Source organism: Tamandua tetradactyla, chromosome 3, assembly GCF_023851605.1.
Source record: "Tamandua tetradactyla isolate mTamTet1 chromosome 3, mTamTet1.pri, whole genome shotgun sequence".
NCBI lineage: Eukaryota > Metazoa > Chordata > Mammalia > Pilosa > Myrmecophagidae > Tamandua > Tamandua tetradactyla.
The window spans coordinates 157,973,875-157,987,397 of NC_135329.1; the positions used below are offsets into that span (position 1 = coordinate 157,973,875).

A 13,523-nucleotide genomic window follows, 5' to 3' on the forward strand; every position below is an offset into this window, starting at 1 on the left:
ACCTATCTGTATAGCTCGTTTGAACAACTGAAATACAGAGGGCACAGAATGAGAAAGTGGTCCTTTAATCCTGTATAGATTTTTGTCATGCCTGGAAACATCCTAGAGTATATTAACCAGATAATCAAAAAATATTGGCAAAGTCCCCTGAGGGAGGGGAGAAAGATTAAGGAACTATTAAACCTTACTATCAGGGAATCCCCTGATACTGTGTCAAAATCTAAGGACATCCAAATCAATAGGCCATGCCCTCAATCATGAGGCTTACTCTTGTGAAGCTCATGTAGGTGGCAGAGGTTAGACTACCTACAGGCATGCCTAAGAGTTACTTCTGGAGGACCTCTTTTGTTGCTCAGATGTGGTCTCAGTCTCTCTAAGCCCAACTCTGCAAGTGGAATCATTGCCCTCCCCCTATGTGGGACATGACATGCATGAGTGAAAGTCTCCCTGGGGATGTGGGAAAGGATTCCCAGGGATGAATTCAGACCTGGCACTTCAGGACCAACACTTACATCCTGAACAAATGTTGGAAAAGAAGCATGATTAATAAAGTATCAGTGGCAGAGAGAGTTTAAATAGAGTTGAAAGGCTACTCTGGAGGTTGCTCTTACACAAGTTTCAGGTAGACCTTGCTACCTATCATAACCTGCCAACCCCCAACCAGGACCATTCCAGCCAATCCTGAAGAACACCTAGGGCAATTTATAAGACTCCACAAGGGTTCCAGGCACTATGTCACTTTAGCAAATATTTTTATATGAATTCTGGAATGTCAATCCATAATAAAAGTTATATTAATGAAGCTATATTTTGATTTCCACACTCCAACACTTAGAACTAAGTGTTGGAACTTGTTTAGAAAGTGGTGAATTGATAATTGTGGGATGAATAAAGGAATGAATCAACATATTTTCCTTACCGTAGAGTTTCTTTTCACAGGAATGAATGTGATCTCCCATGAATCGCTTTTGGCCAGTTTTACTTCAGAATTTTTTTCTGTGCAATTTTGAGGCACCAGACACTCTCTATATGCTATGAAATAAAGGAAAAATATATTCAAAATATATATAGTTTATCAGAAAACACTATTAAAGTGTAATATGCAATAATGAAAGTAAGACTATATCCTATTAATTTCTGTTTGTCCGAAGAAGCTTCAAACAAACCTAGAGCTGGGAACAGGAAATCAATCTCCCAATAAAAGATTCTACAAGGGGAATAAAAATATGGAAATAGAGAACAGATTGGCTGGCTTTTATATTCAATATTGGATGACAATGGGAGGATATTAGAAGATAAAAAAATATGACAATGCAGAGATCTTTATATGAAGTGGCTTGTTTGTCATATTAAAATTTTTACATTTTATTTGAATCCATAGAGTTGATCATTGAGAGGCTTTGTTAAAGGAAGAAGTATAAATTAGATACACAAATGTTTAGTTTAGGTGGATTATTTACATTGCATAGGATTTTTAAAGCAGATTTTCTATAAATAGAACATCTATTGGTACATTCATCTGTGTGCATACTTTGTGTGTAAAAATAATTAATAACTATTTCCCAGAGGCATTTAAATCTCTTGAATTATGTCATTAAACCAAGATCACTTAAAAATAGAAACATAATTTCTGAAAATAAATCATATCCCTAAAGTTACCTACAATTACAAAACTTCAACTAACACTCTCAATTTATATTTAAACACTGAAGAATTGAGTCATATATTCGTGTATTCATTTATAAATTCATTTCTATTTCATATATATATACACAAATTGCCTAGTCTACAACTGTCCCAGAAAGTATTTACTAAATTTCTGATCTCTAATCACATATATAAAAAATGTTTTACTTATTTATTATTTTTTTTATCAAGCATAAACACTGAAGTCTATGTGTTTTAGATACTGCCATCTAATTACCTTGGACATCGGTATACATGGAAAAATGAAGAAATATATATTGAAACAGAAGTAACACATAATGGTGGGTTTTATTTGAAACATTTAAGTCAGAGTTTTACCTGAATTCATTCCTATTAATTATCTTGGCGATTGCTCAAATCACTTTACTCCTGTGACTTCACCTGGACCGAATCCTGGTAGTTGGTAGAAAAATATAAGTTAGCAACAGTTTATAAAATGTCATCACAATGTAGAATCTAGTGGTATTTACAAAGTTACCAAGCTGTTTCTTAGGCTTCTAATTCAGACTTCACTATAGTAACTTTCAAACATTAAATGCTTATGCTTCAGAAACTGTCATAAGAAATTTTGGAGGCAGAAGTGTAATTCTCTGTGGTCTCTCACCTTTGATGCCACTTGTTATAGTTTGCCTGTTCAACCGCATGGAAAGAATGATTGGAAAACAACTTCAAACTCTCTGTTAAATGGGACATTGAACAAAGAGTATTTGTCACTTTTAGGTTGTAAATATAAACTATTTGGCCATGTCTAATATTGCTCACTATTTGAGCAGCAAAAAAAGAAATGTGTACATTTACGTAACTGTAATTTTTTTCAAAGAAATATATGCAGTTCATAATAAAGGAAACCGTGAGCATATTTCTAGGGCACGCATGTCCAAGAAATGGGTATCTCACCAGCATTTTTATTTTTTCAATTTACACTACGTCTAAAGATTTGTGGAATTTGTTTAGTGTATCAAAATTTACACAGTCATAATAAAAATAGTTTAAATTTGGCATTACTTCATTAATTAATGGCAAAGTTCAATTGGTTCATAAGAAGGATAGTTTTTTCTTGGAGTGACTAAATAGATCTCACTGTATTTAAAGGAGATAGAAGGTGTGATCAAATGTAAAATGTAGGTATCTTGGGGTGAATAAACAGTTGTTTTTTTCTATATTAGTAACAGGCATGATTTATTAGGGCTTAGCAATGGTATAATTATCAAACTGCAAAGATTAAAGTTGATGTTGATCCTTATGAGACCACAGTAATATGTAATAAGTTGAGAATAAGGAAAAAATCTGAAAATAAGAAAATGCTTGAGTTGTAACAAAGTTCATAAAATACATTAATTCATTTCTAAAATGAAGAATGTGTTTATTTTCAGGACAGGAATAATTAATGATTATTTTTGAGCACAGGAACTGAAAGCTAAGAAGACATAGAGCTGCTAAAAATATTTTAAAATTAAGAAGTTACAATAAAGAATTCTAGATAATTTTAATTATCTGCTCATTTACAATAATATAATTTTATAGGTTGATTATAATATTTTGAAAAATTTGAATTTATGCTTTTCACCCGCATTTATCATAAATCCTGTTCTCCTTTACCCTGTTTATAGGTAGGAATGAGGCCTAGAGATTAGTGCCCCGGAGCGAAAGGATAGTGCCTAGTAGGTTATCTAGGTAAAAATAAATTAGAATTATTCTCTGGATAAGAAGGGGAAGCAGCAGCTCCTTTGGAATGAAAGAGGAAAATATCAGGAGTCAAATTCTTTTCTTACAGCCCTTTTGCACTGAACCTGGGAAATTTTACTTTTAGGGAGCATGCTAGTTTGAAATTATTATGCACCCCTGCTATATAGGGCTTTCTGTAAGAGTTTGAGAGCTTTTAATGAAATTGAAAACAATTGAGAATTTTGAATACATGTGTTACATAGTCTGTTCTAGTTTGCTACCTGCCGGAATACAACATACCAGAAGCGGAATCCTTTTAAAAAGGAAAATTTAATAAATTGCTAATTTATAGTTCTAAGGCCATGGAAATATCCAAATTAAAGCAAATCTATAAAAGTGTCCAAATTAAGGCTCCAACAAGAGGTTACCTTCACTCAGGTAAGGCTGATGAATCTCAGGGCTTCTCACTCAACTGGAAAGGCACATGATGAACTTGGCGATGTCTGTTGCTTTCTCTCCTAGGCTTCTTGTGTCAGGAAGCTCCCCCGGGGGCATATTCCTTCATCTCCAAAGGCTCTGGCTGCCTGGGCTCTCGTGGTTCTCAAGGCTCCCTTGCAGCGCTCTCATTGCTCTGAAGCTTTTTCCAAAATGCGTCCTCTTTAAAGGAGTTCAGTAAACTAATGAAGACCCACCTGGAATGGGTAGGGTCACATCTCCCTCTAATCAAAGGTTAATATCCACAATTGGGTGAGTTATCTCTTTGTGGAGATAATCTAATCAAGTTTCCAGTCTACTTACTGATAGGGATTAAAAGAAACAGTGGCCTCCACGAAATTGATCAGGATTAAAATATGGCTATTATAGGGCACATAAAGCTTTCAAACTGGCACATGGTCTAACATAATTTTGGCGTGTTTTATAATGAATAGTCATATATATAGATATATATAATCTTTTAGAACAATTAAAACAGTAAAATCTTTCATTTCTACCTTTACTTTATCCAATCCAAGAGCTGTTTATTTCTCTTTGTAGATTTATGTTTCTTCCTAGAGTCATATTCTTTGTGCTTACAAACTTTTTGTTTAAATTTTTTGAAGCACAACTCTACTTGCAATAAATTTCATGAACTATATTGCTCTTGTGGAAAATACACATTTTACCTTCAGTTATAAATTGTGGATAACTGGGTATAGGCTTATGGGTTGATAGGTTTTGTTTCTTTGTTTTCTTCCAGTACTTTAAAGATATCACTCCATTGTCTTTGTGCTTGCATATTTTCTAATGAGAAGACTTCTATCATTTCATTTTTTTGTTCACTTGTTAGTGATGTCTTTTCCTCTGGCTGCCTTCAAGATTTTCTTTTTATCTTTTGTTTTAATCATTTTGAATTTTATATGTCTAGATATTGTCGTCTTTACTAATAGTATTAAAAGTCTTTATTCTGTCTGGGGTTTTCTGCACTATTTGGATATGCGATTTGTTGCTTTTTCTTCTCTTCATGTTTTAGATGGGTGATTTTTGTTGACCTGTACTCAAGGTAACTGTTTATTTCTACTGATGAGTTCTTCAAAGATATTCTTCATTTCTGATACTACATTTGCATTTCTAGCATTACATTTGACTCCTTGTAGTTATCATCAATCCAACCACATAAGTTCATGATTCCCAAAGATCTTTAGCATGCTAAACATAGGTATTTGAAATGCCCTGTGTGATAGTCCCAGTGTCTAGATTATCTCAGAACATGACTCTGTTCATTCCTTTGCCTCTTAACAATGGTTTTTTGTTTTGTTTTCTTTCCATATCTTGTATGTATATGAGTATATGTGTGTTGGAACCCAATAATTTTTCATCAAATGTCAGCAATCTCATATAAAATAGGTAAATTTGAGGTGAATAGTATTTACTCCTTGTAATATCTGCTCCTCTTAATGAAGTTAACAGGAGGACAGAGTCAATCTTATCAGGAGTTGATGTGGGTTTGGGTTTTGTTTCTGCTTTATTTTGTTCATTGCAATATAAACTTTTAACAAGCCTAACAATATCTTGTATTTAAGATGGGAGTGCTGGGCTTCAGAAAGCATTTCTCAATATTCATGCTCTATCCTCAGCCTCCAACTACCCATGTTTGCTTGCACAACAGAAGGAGTATTTCTCAACACGCCGGGGATCAATCCTTCCCCAATGGCAGGGTGCTGAGACTTGTTCTCTGTGCTTGTTAGGCTTCTTCTGACATACAGGAGGGAGAAGGGTTTCTCTGTTGTCCTATTCCTGCCACAATCATGGGAAAGGAATTTTCTTAGGATTACTGTTCTTTGTCCCTATGGCATACAACCAAAATCGATCTTGTATTTATGCTGGGTCTTGTGAAAGCATAACATTTTTGAAAGGATACTGGGCTCAGGACATTTTCTTAACCCTACCCAGAAGTAGAGGGCTTTATCCTGTATCCTCCACTGTGTACTGGGGATGGCAGGATTTTCTACTCCTCCCTTAAGGGCTTACTGCCCTTACAGAGAGAATTTGTTTTCTCCTGAAGGGGCTGATCTCCATGCCTGCTCCACGCAGTGTAGTTCTCCTGGTTTTCAGCTCTGGGTCCGATTTTGCCCGTGAGCACCATGAGCCTGTGATAAAGTTCTGAGAACAGAAGTCTATGAATGGATTCAAACTACCTCAATTCTCATTCTCATTGTATCTGTGTGTCAAATTAGCCCACACTTAGCCTGCAACTATTTGTTAAAATTTTAGCTCATTTTTTTCTTACTTGCTTGTGTGTTGGCCCTATTTTTCTTTCTTGCTCTATTAGGAATTGAGGTATGTTCTCCACAATAGACACATTCAGGTTCCAAACCCTGGTCCTATAGGTGTGGGCCCATTTGTAAAGAGGACCTTTGAAGATGTTCTTAATTAAGGTGTCCCCAAGGAGATTGAGGGGGGACCTAAATCCAATATGGCTGAAGTCCTTATAGGCATAGGAAATTGGACATGGTAAAAGAAGACATGGGAATCTGCCAGGAGCTGAAAGTCAATGGAACTGGGAAGAGAAAGGAAAGGATACTACCAAGTGCCTTGTCATATGACAGAAATTCCAAGAAACAAATATTTCTGACAATCAGCCCCTCAGTGCCACATGTTTGGCAAGAAAGCATAGCCTTGTTAACATCTTGATTTTGGACTTCTGGCCTCAAAACTATGAGCTAATCAATTCCTGTTGTTAAGGCAACCCATTGTAGGATATTTGTCCTAGCAGCTGAGAAACTAAAACATTGCCCAATGTGAAAATCCATACTCCTTTCTTCTTGGGAGAAAGGACTATTCCTTTCTGAATTTCAATTCATGTGATTGCCCTGCAAACACAGTTTCTATAGGTTCAAGGTAATCCACCACTTTGCTTTCCTCTAAATATAGTTTTTCCACGTTTTTCAGGTAGTTATGAAATTCTTTCAATCTGTCTATAAGCTAGGCAGAAGAAGAATCCTCCCTTCACATTTTTCTACCCATTCACTCGTTCATTAATTCTTCTGATTATCAGCAAATATATTCCAATGAATAAAACTGTGGCCCCAGAATAGAGATTAACAGCATTTCTCCCCCCAAAGCCTCACATTTACAAAGGAAACTTGAATCTGTTCTTACTTCAATTCATCCTGTGTTTCATAACCATATTAACAACCTTAAATTGGACTTTTGTCATAAAATCCAACAGCTTTAAAAGTCATTCTAATGAATTCTTACCATCTCTACCCTACATTTCTTGGCCTGACTTTCAAATGCCACAAATCAGCTTGCTTATTCATGCTTCCAGAATCAATTGATTAAATAGTTTCCATGGAGATGTGTCTCCACCCATTCAAGGTGGGTTGCTTACTGAGCCTTTTAAGGGGGGCTGTTTTGGAAAAAGCTTGAGAGCCACAACAGCCAGCAGAACCAACAGAGCCCTCATGGCTGGAGACCACTGGAGATGAGAGAAGAAAATGCCCCAAAGGAAGCCATTGAAGAAGCCTGGAGAGAAAGCTAGCAGACATCACCGTGTGCCATTCCAACTAAGAGAGAAACCCTGAACATCACTAGCCTTCTTGAATCAAGGTATCTTGTTCTGGATGCCTTAATTTGACATTTTTTACAACCTTGCCTTAGTTTAGAAATTTTCATAGCCTTAGAACTATAAACTTGCAACTTAATAAATTTCCCTTTTTAAAAGTTGTCCCGTTTCTGACATATCACTTTCCAGCACATTTCAAACTAGAAGACAAACTTATTCCAGTTCTCATTCATGTGTATCAGCATTTCTATCACACTAACATTCTGTAGCATATAGCTTAACACATAATTATAAAAATATGTAGATGATTAAATATACGCAATGAATTTATAATCCCGAGGGAAAAGTGTATATTATCTGACAGATAAGCATTAGATTATAATGTGTGCAAAACCTTCTAAAATGTGGAAAAATGACTTTATGGAATGATTAATGATTTTCCGTGCAGCTATAGCAATTATTTTAAGGCACACTAGAGTGATCATGGTCACAGATGTTAGGATATAATTTCAATCAACATATAGACTATATTACAAGCAAACATGCCCATTTTGACAATTTTAATCAAAGATCAATTAATAAGGTGCTTATCTCCATGTTATTTAAGCACTTGGGTAATCCATTTATGCTCATTTTAATTATCAATATGAAAAAGGAAAAAAAAAGATATTGTTCTAGTTTTTTGTTTTGTTTTTACCTTTCTACATTGAACTCTATCTCCAAGTACAAGGATTTGAACATTTCTAGGACGGAACTGATTCTTTAACAGTCTAGTCAGGAGCAGACTTCCTCAAGAAATTTATAAGCTGTTCTTTTCTGAAGATGGTGATATTGGGTATTAACCACAAGGAAAAAAATAGGCCCTGTAACTAGCAACTCTAAATACACATTTAAGGAAAAATAGCAGAAACATGTAATTGTGAAGTTTCTGTCTTGTGTAAATGAGGTAATGTAAAAGTTTCGACAGCAGGTATTATTGATATTATGAATAGTATATCTGATGCAAAACGGAACACTAACTACAGGATCAATTAGTCTAAGTTTTAAAACTCATTACTGTGTTGCTTACATAGAGATTGCAATACATTGAGAATGGGACAACTCATGATTTTGAACGTTCAGTTGAAGGGTAGTCAGACACATGTGAAAGAATATAAGCTCTATGTAATTAGATAAGTGGTTGTGCCCTGGCAAGTCTTGTCTGTTCATGTATCCAGTAAATCACATTGGCCAATGCAAGTTTGATGTATTTCTGTATCATGACAGTCTTGGCAGTTCTTCCCTGCCTAAAGCCTCTTAAATTTTTATCTATAAGGAAGCTATAGTTTTCCCTATAAGTAAATTGTTGTGTTCCTCTCAGGGAATTTATATTTGTTTTTGTACAAACACATGTCTAAATCCTCACATTTGAAAATAGAATTATCCAGCACATAAATAAACTTCAGTGGTTGGTTGCTTTTAGCAGATAGAGTAACATTTAATCTCATTTACACATATCAAACTCTTCCATTCCCAGAATGTGTATGGATGGGTGGTGATGGTGTGGAGAATGAGAAGTGTGGATGTGAAGCTTTTTGAGAAAAATTTTATCTTGAAGCCCAGTAGCATCAGCAATTTTTCATTTATAAAAATCAATCATTTATTCACTCAGTCATGCTTATAGAGGTGACAAATGTAAATACCTAAATTAATCATTTAACTATCTAGCTATCATATCATACATATGGGTAAACATATTTTATTTGTTTGATTATTTTATGTCAGCTCTTATTTCTGCTTTCTCAAAACCCATGCATCTGTCCTAACAATTGTTAGTGATAATAATCCCCATATTGTTGTCCTGTTTTTATATCTGCAAGTTAGAGGTTCAGTCAGACTCCTTTTGGTCCAGAGACACAATTCACAAATTGCTCTTGGCTGCATAATCTCTCTCACATGGATGTTTGTCAAATCCCTTATATTTATAGCAAGACTTATGCCTGATCTGCACAGCTGCTATACTGATTCCCAGGAATAAGCTTTCCTACGTAGTAAAGCTCTGCTAGAATGAAGTAGCTTTATTCTTTTTTACTCTCATGAATTTATTCTCTGATTTTCTGAACAAATGCAACGCAAGAAAACCAATGTTTTCCAGAATACATGGCTAGTCATTTGTTCCTGTGTTTGCACTTTTCAATAGCAAAACTTAAGGGGGCTAGGGTACCTTTCACATACTTTCCTGGGAGTTGAAGTAACCAAACGATGTTAGAAGAAATGTAGTAATGTAGGTGCACGTAGAAGGCAATACAGTATTCCAATACAAGAATAGCACCATGCATAACAGGAAGAGGGGACAATTTCTTTGGCACCATAGACCTCAAAATGGGGGAGCTCAGAGCTAAGGAGGAATTAGAGACCTTTATCCCTATTTGTAGTAACCATGCTCAGTAATGTACATTTCAGGAACACTGTCAAGAGAAGTTTTTAATCCAATCTTTCTGGGTTTGAGCTTGGTGAAAAGTGGTCTTATAATATCAGATTTCTGCTTTTGTATTTTTCCATTGTGTGTGTGTGTTTGTGTGTGTGTACGTACATGTTTATAAGATTGGAAAGTCAGAACTGTGTCTGGTAGCAGAACATACTAGAAGAATTAGAATAATTTATCGAATGTTATCTCAATTTTTCTTCAAAACTTTGATGATAAACTATAAAATACTACTGAGAACACGTTGATTTGAAATGCACATCAAACAAATTTAATGATTGAATAGTATGTGTGACACATAAAATGTAAGACCTATAAGAATATTTCAAAAGTTGAAACTAAGGGTGCACAGGTGGTTCAGTGGTAGAATGCTCACCTTTCTTAGGGGAGATCCGAGTTCAATTCCAGACCATGCACCACCCCTGCCCCCCAAGAAAAAAGGAAAAGTGAAATTATTGTAGTTCATATGGATTTTTATACTTCTAGATATAAAGACAAACATATATATGTGCTAACACTTATGGAGTGCTTATTATTTGCTTGTCAATGTATTGCTGCTTTATATATGTGATTTCATGTAATTATCATGAATTTATGGGGTGGGGATTATCGTTCCTTTCTTAGAGATAATAAAAACTGAGATTCAAACAGTAACTAATTGATCCCAGGTTACACAAAATATTTATAACTGTTTTTCAAACTGGACTTAAGAAGTAGAGATCATCAGAATCTATACAGAAAGCAAAAGATCTGAGATTTTAAAGCATGTGTGTCTTACTTTCAAACATGTGATCCTACCTATTATGCTAGGCTACAAGTTATATCACACAGTGAGGCTATTCTATTTTTGTTAAGGATTTGATAACTAAACATTTCAATATTTCTTGTGTTGTTTCATTTTATTTTCCCTGTTAGAGTTTTTATATTAATTAGGATTCACTAAATTTTAACTATCAAAGTGCCAGCAACATAATCTAATTTCAGTAATGTTTATTGCTGTCTATTTTGTATAGATTTATATTTAGATTTATTTAGTTTTTTTAGATTTATGTTTATTTCTTTATAAGATATTCAAAATATCTTAAAGAATGAGGCAATTAAGCTTGTATTGTTTAGAAAGTTTCCTCTGAGATTAATAAAATGTAATTTTTCTCTTCACTGAATGTCATAGATCTTTTCTGCAAAGAATCTACTGAAAATCGGATAAAATGGGTATTGAAATTTGGTGATGTAGGAACATATTCTTGTCCTGTGTAAAGAACACATACAGATTTTGATTGCTTAGGCAACTGGATAAATTTGGAGGCTTTCTCGGAGAAGTAAGGAATGAAAAAACCTATTGAATACAAGATATGAAAAGATTTGACATAAAATTTTAATCATCTAGTGAAAAGACAGAGTTAATGCTGCTTGCATACGAAGTCATTGAATTGAAGAAAAGGCATTCATTCTAGGTGCATTTATGTTTGTCAGCATCATTGCCTTTGTGTCTTTCTCTACTACAGAGGCAATACACAAAAAACGGTTAAGAGAAATATACAGATAAACACATATGAAGATGATTTGAAGAGAAGAGACAATTCCAATATGACAATCATTGGTCTAGTTAAATATTAAGAGATAGGGCTAAAAGATGCAGTTATATGCAAAAGAGATGACCTTCAGATCAGTTAAGATGAAGTAGAAAGAAAGAAATAAAATGAATTAGGAAACTGTAGAAGGCAATGTTCAAGCGAGATGGCAAGAAAACACAAGGACTTGCCTAGACAGGGGGTGAGTGACCTAACAACATCAGGCATAGGAGAGTTTGGGTCTGATGAATGATTTAATTTGGCTGCTTTAGTTAATAACCATGAAAAACTTTGTGAGATTATGTTTGTGTTTTGTAGTTTCAAAATATCTTGCTGGTTGTAGTTGGTAAAATAATACATTTGTTTATTTGTTTGTTTGTTTTTGCTTCTCTCAGATTTCCCTACAACTTTATCTTTTAACTTATTGTAAGCTTCTATGAAAGAGCTTCTAATGTGAGAAATCAAACAATGTTGGAGGTCATCTACTTGGATGGCATAATCTGATATAATGAAATGTGATTAGAAATTAATGAAACATGATTTACTAAATAGCAGGATTTCTTTTCATTTTTGTGACACTACACATTTGTAATTTTAATTAGAATCCACTGGATTTGTCATGTTTTCAGCAAAATCTTACCTTTATTAATATTAAAGAAAAAATGTCACCATTGTGTAGGCAATCCATAGAACTTTTCTCATCTGGGAAAATATATGTGCCCAATTATCATTTACTAACATATCCCACATCAAAAGAAGAGATTTTAGAGTGACTAATAAAACTTTGTCAAACAATAAAATTCAAATTCCATGAGTAACTTTAAAATATATAATCTTAGGGTTCATGGGTGGTTCACTGGTAGAATGCTCGCCTGCTATGCAGGAGACCCTGATTCAATTTCTTTCACCAAAAACAAACAAACAAACAAAATGGTGCTGCAATAACAAGACAGTCACATGGAAAAAGAATGAAATGTGACCCCCAGCACACAGCATACAAAAAATAAAAAAGAAATAGAATTTATACAATCCAGTGTTCCTTTTGTTACAAGAAAAATACAATTTTGAAATTAAAATTTAACAAAGCAAATGTAGGATTTAACTGGATCGTTTTACTGTGAATAAACAGGTTTTGAAAGCAAGATAAAAGGCATATATGGAGTAGTCTATCACAAAGTAACTGTAGTCATTGAAAATAGCTTTCAATAAACATCTAGAAAATTTAGCAAAGTCTAAAAAACCTGTATGATAAAACGTAGTAATTTTATAAATACTGTGAAATAAAAAAGCAATTGGATAGCATTAATTATTGAAATCCATTCATGCTGAAACCAGAAATCCATTAATGTTATTTATTTTTTAAAAAACATTTTGACATAATATAATAGTAAAAATAATTAAGACAAGTTTGTGAGGTCCTAAGTAATTAAGGATTATTACTGTTAAGAGTGACAGGACCAAATGGCATTTGTAATGTTTTCTACATTCTATTACATGTTTCTTGCCTCTACTAACATTTGACCTTCTTTCATTCATTCCACTTTTTTATCTTTCCACAAATCCTTTTCTTTCTCTCCTTGCAAATGGATTTTTTAAAATCACTGTACCGTATATTCTATTTGACTTTTCTCTTTAAATAGTTAATATTCAGAAATTTCAAGTGCTTTTTTTGTTTCCTTCACAATATTTTGTTCTTTAGCAATGAATAAAAATAGACTGCCTTTAAAATCCAAAAATGTTTCAGTGGGAAGACTTTTTTAAGGAAAAATTCAATTATATACAAACTTTGAGTAGCACACTGAATAAATGTTTAGCATGTAGCTTATATTATAAGGTATACATATGATTATGAATATAACATTTTTTTAAAAATATGAAAAATTTAATGACTAAACAAGTGATCACTCTTATGTAATACATTTCAAATATATAAGAAAAAGGTGATTTCTATTGAGAGAAAATAAGTACCAAGTTGAGTATTGTCTTCATGTGGAATATTAGTTTGTTTCATTCATCTACATAATTTTAGTTCATTTGTAATCGATGAGTGATGCTATTTTAGTGCTTCTAT

The 13,523-nt window shown here is 33.8% G+C and overlaps 1 long non-coding RNA gene across 1 annotated transcript in view; it reads right to left on the reverse strand.

Annotated features, from left to right (window-relative positions):
* LOC143676439 (uncharacterized) overlaps positions 1-13,523 on the reverse strand; it is a 32,903-nt gene that overhangs the window by 12,361 nt on the left and 7,019 nt on the right. The window contains exons 2-3 of the long non-coding RNA XR_013172083.1: positions 2,026-2,100; positions 920-1,032 (exon numbers count right to left, since the gene is read on the reverse strand). This is a non-coding gene — a long non-coding RNA (uncharacterized LOC143676439). The remainder of the gene's footprint in view (positions 1-919; positions 1,033-2,025; positions 2,101-13,523) is intronic.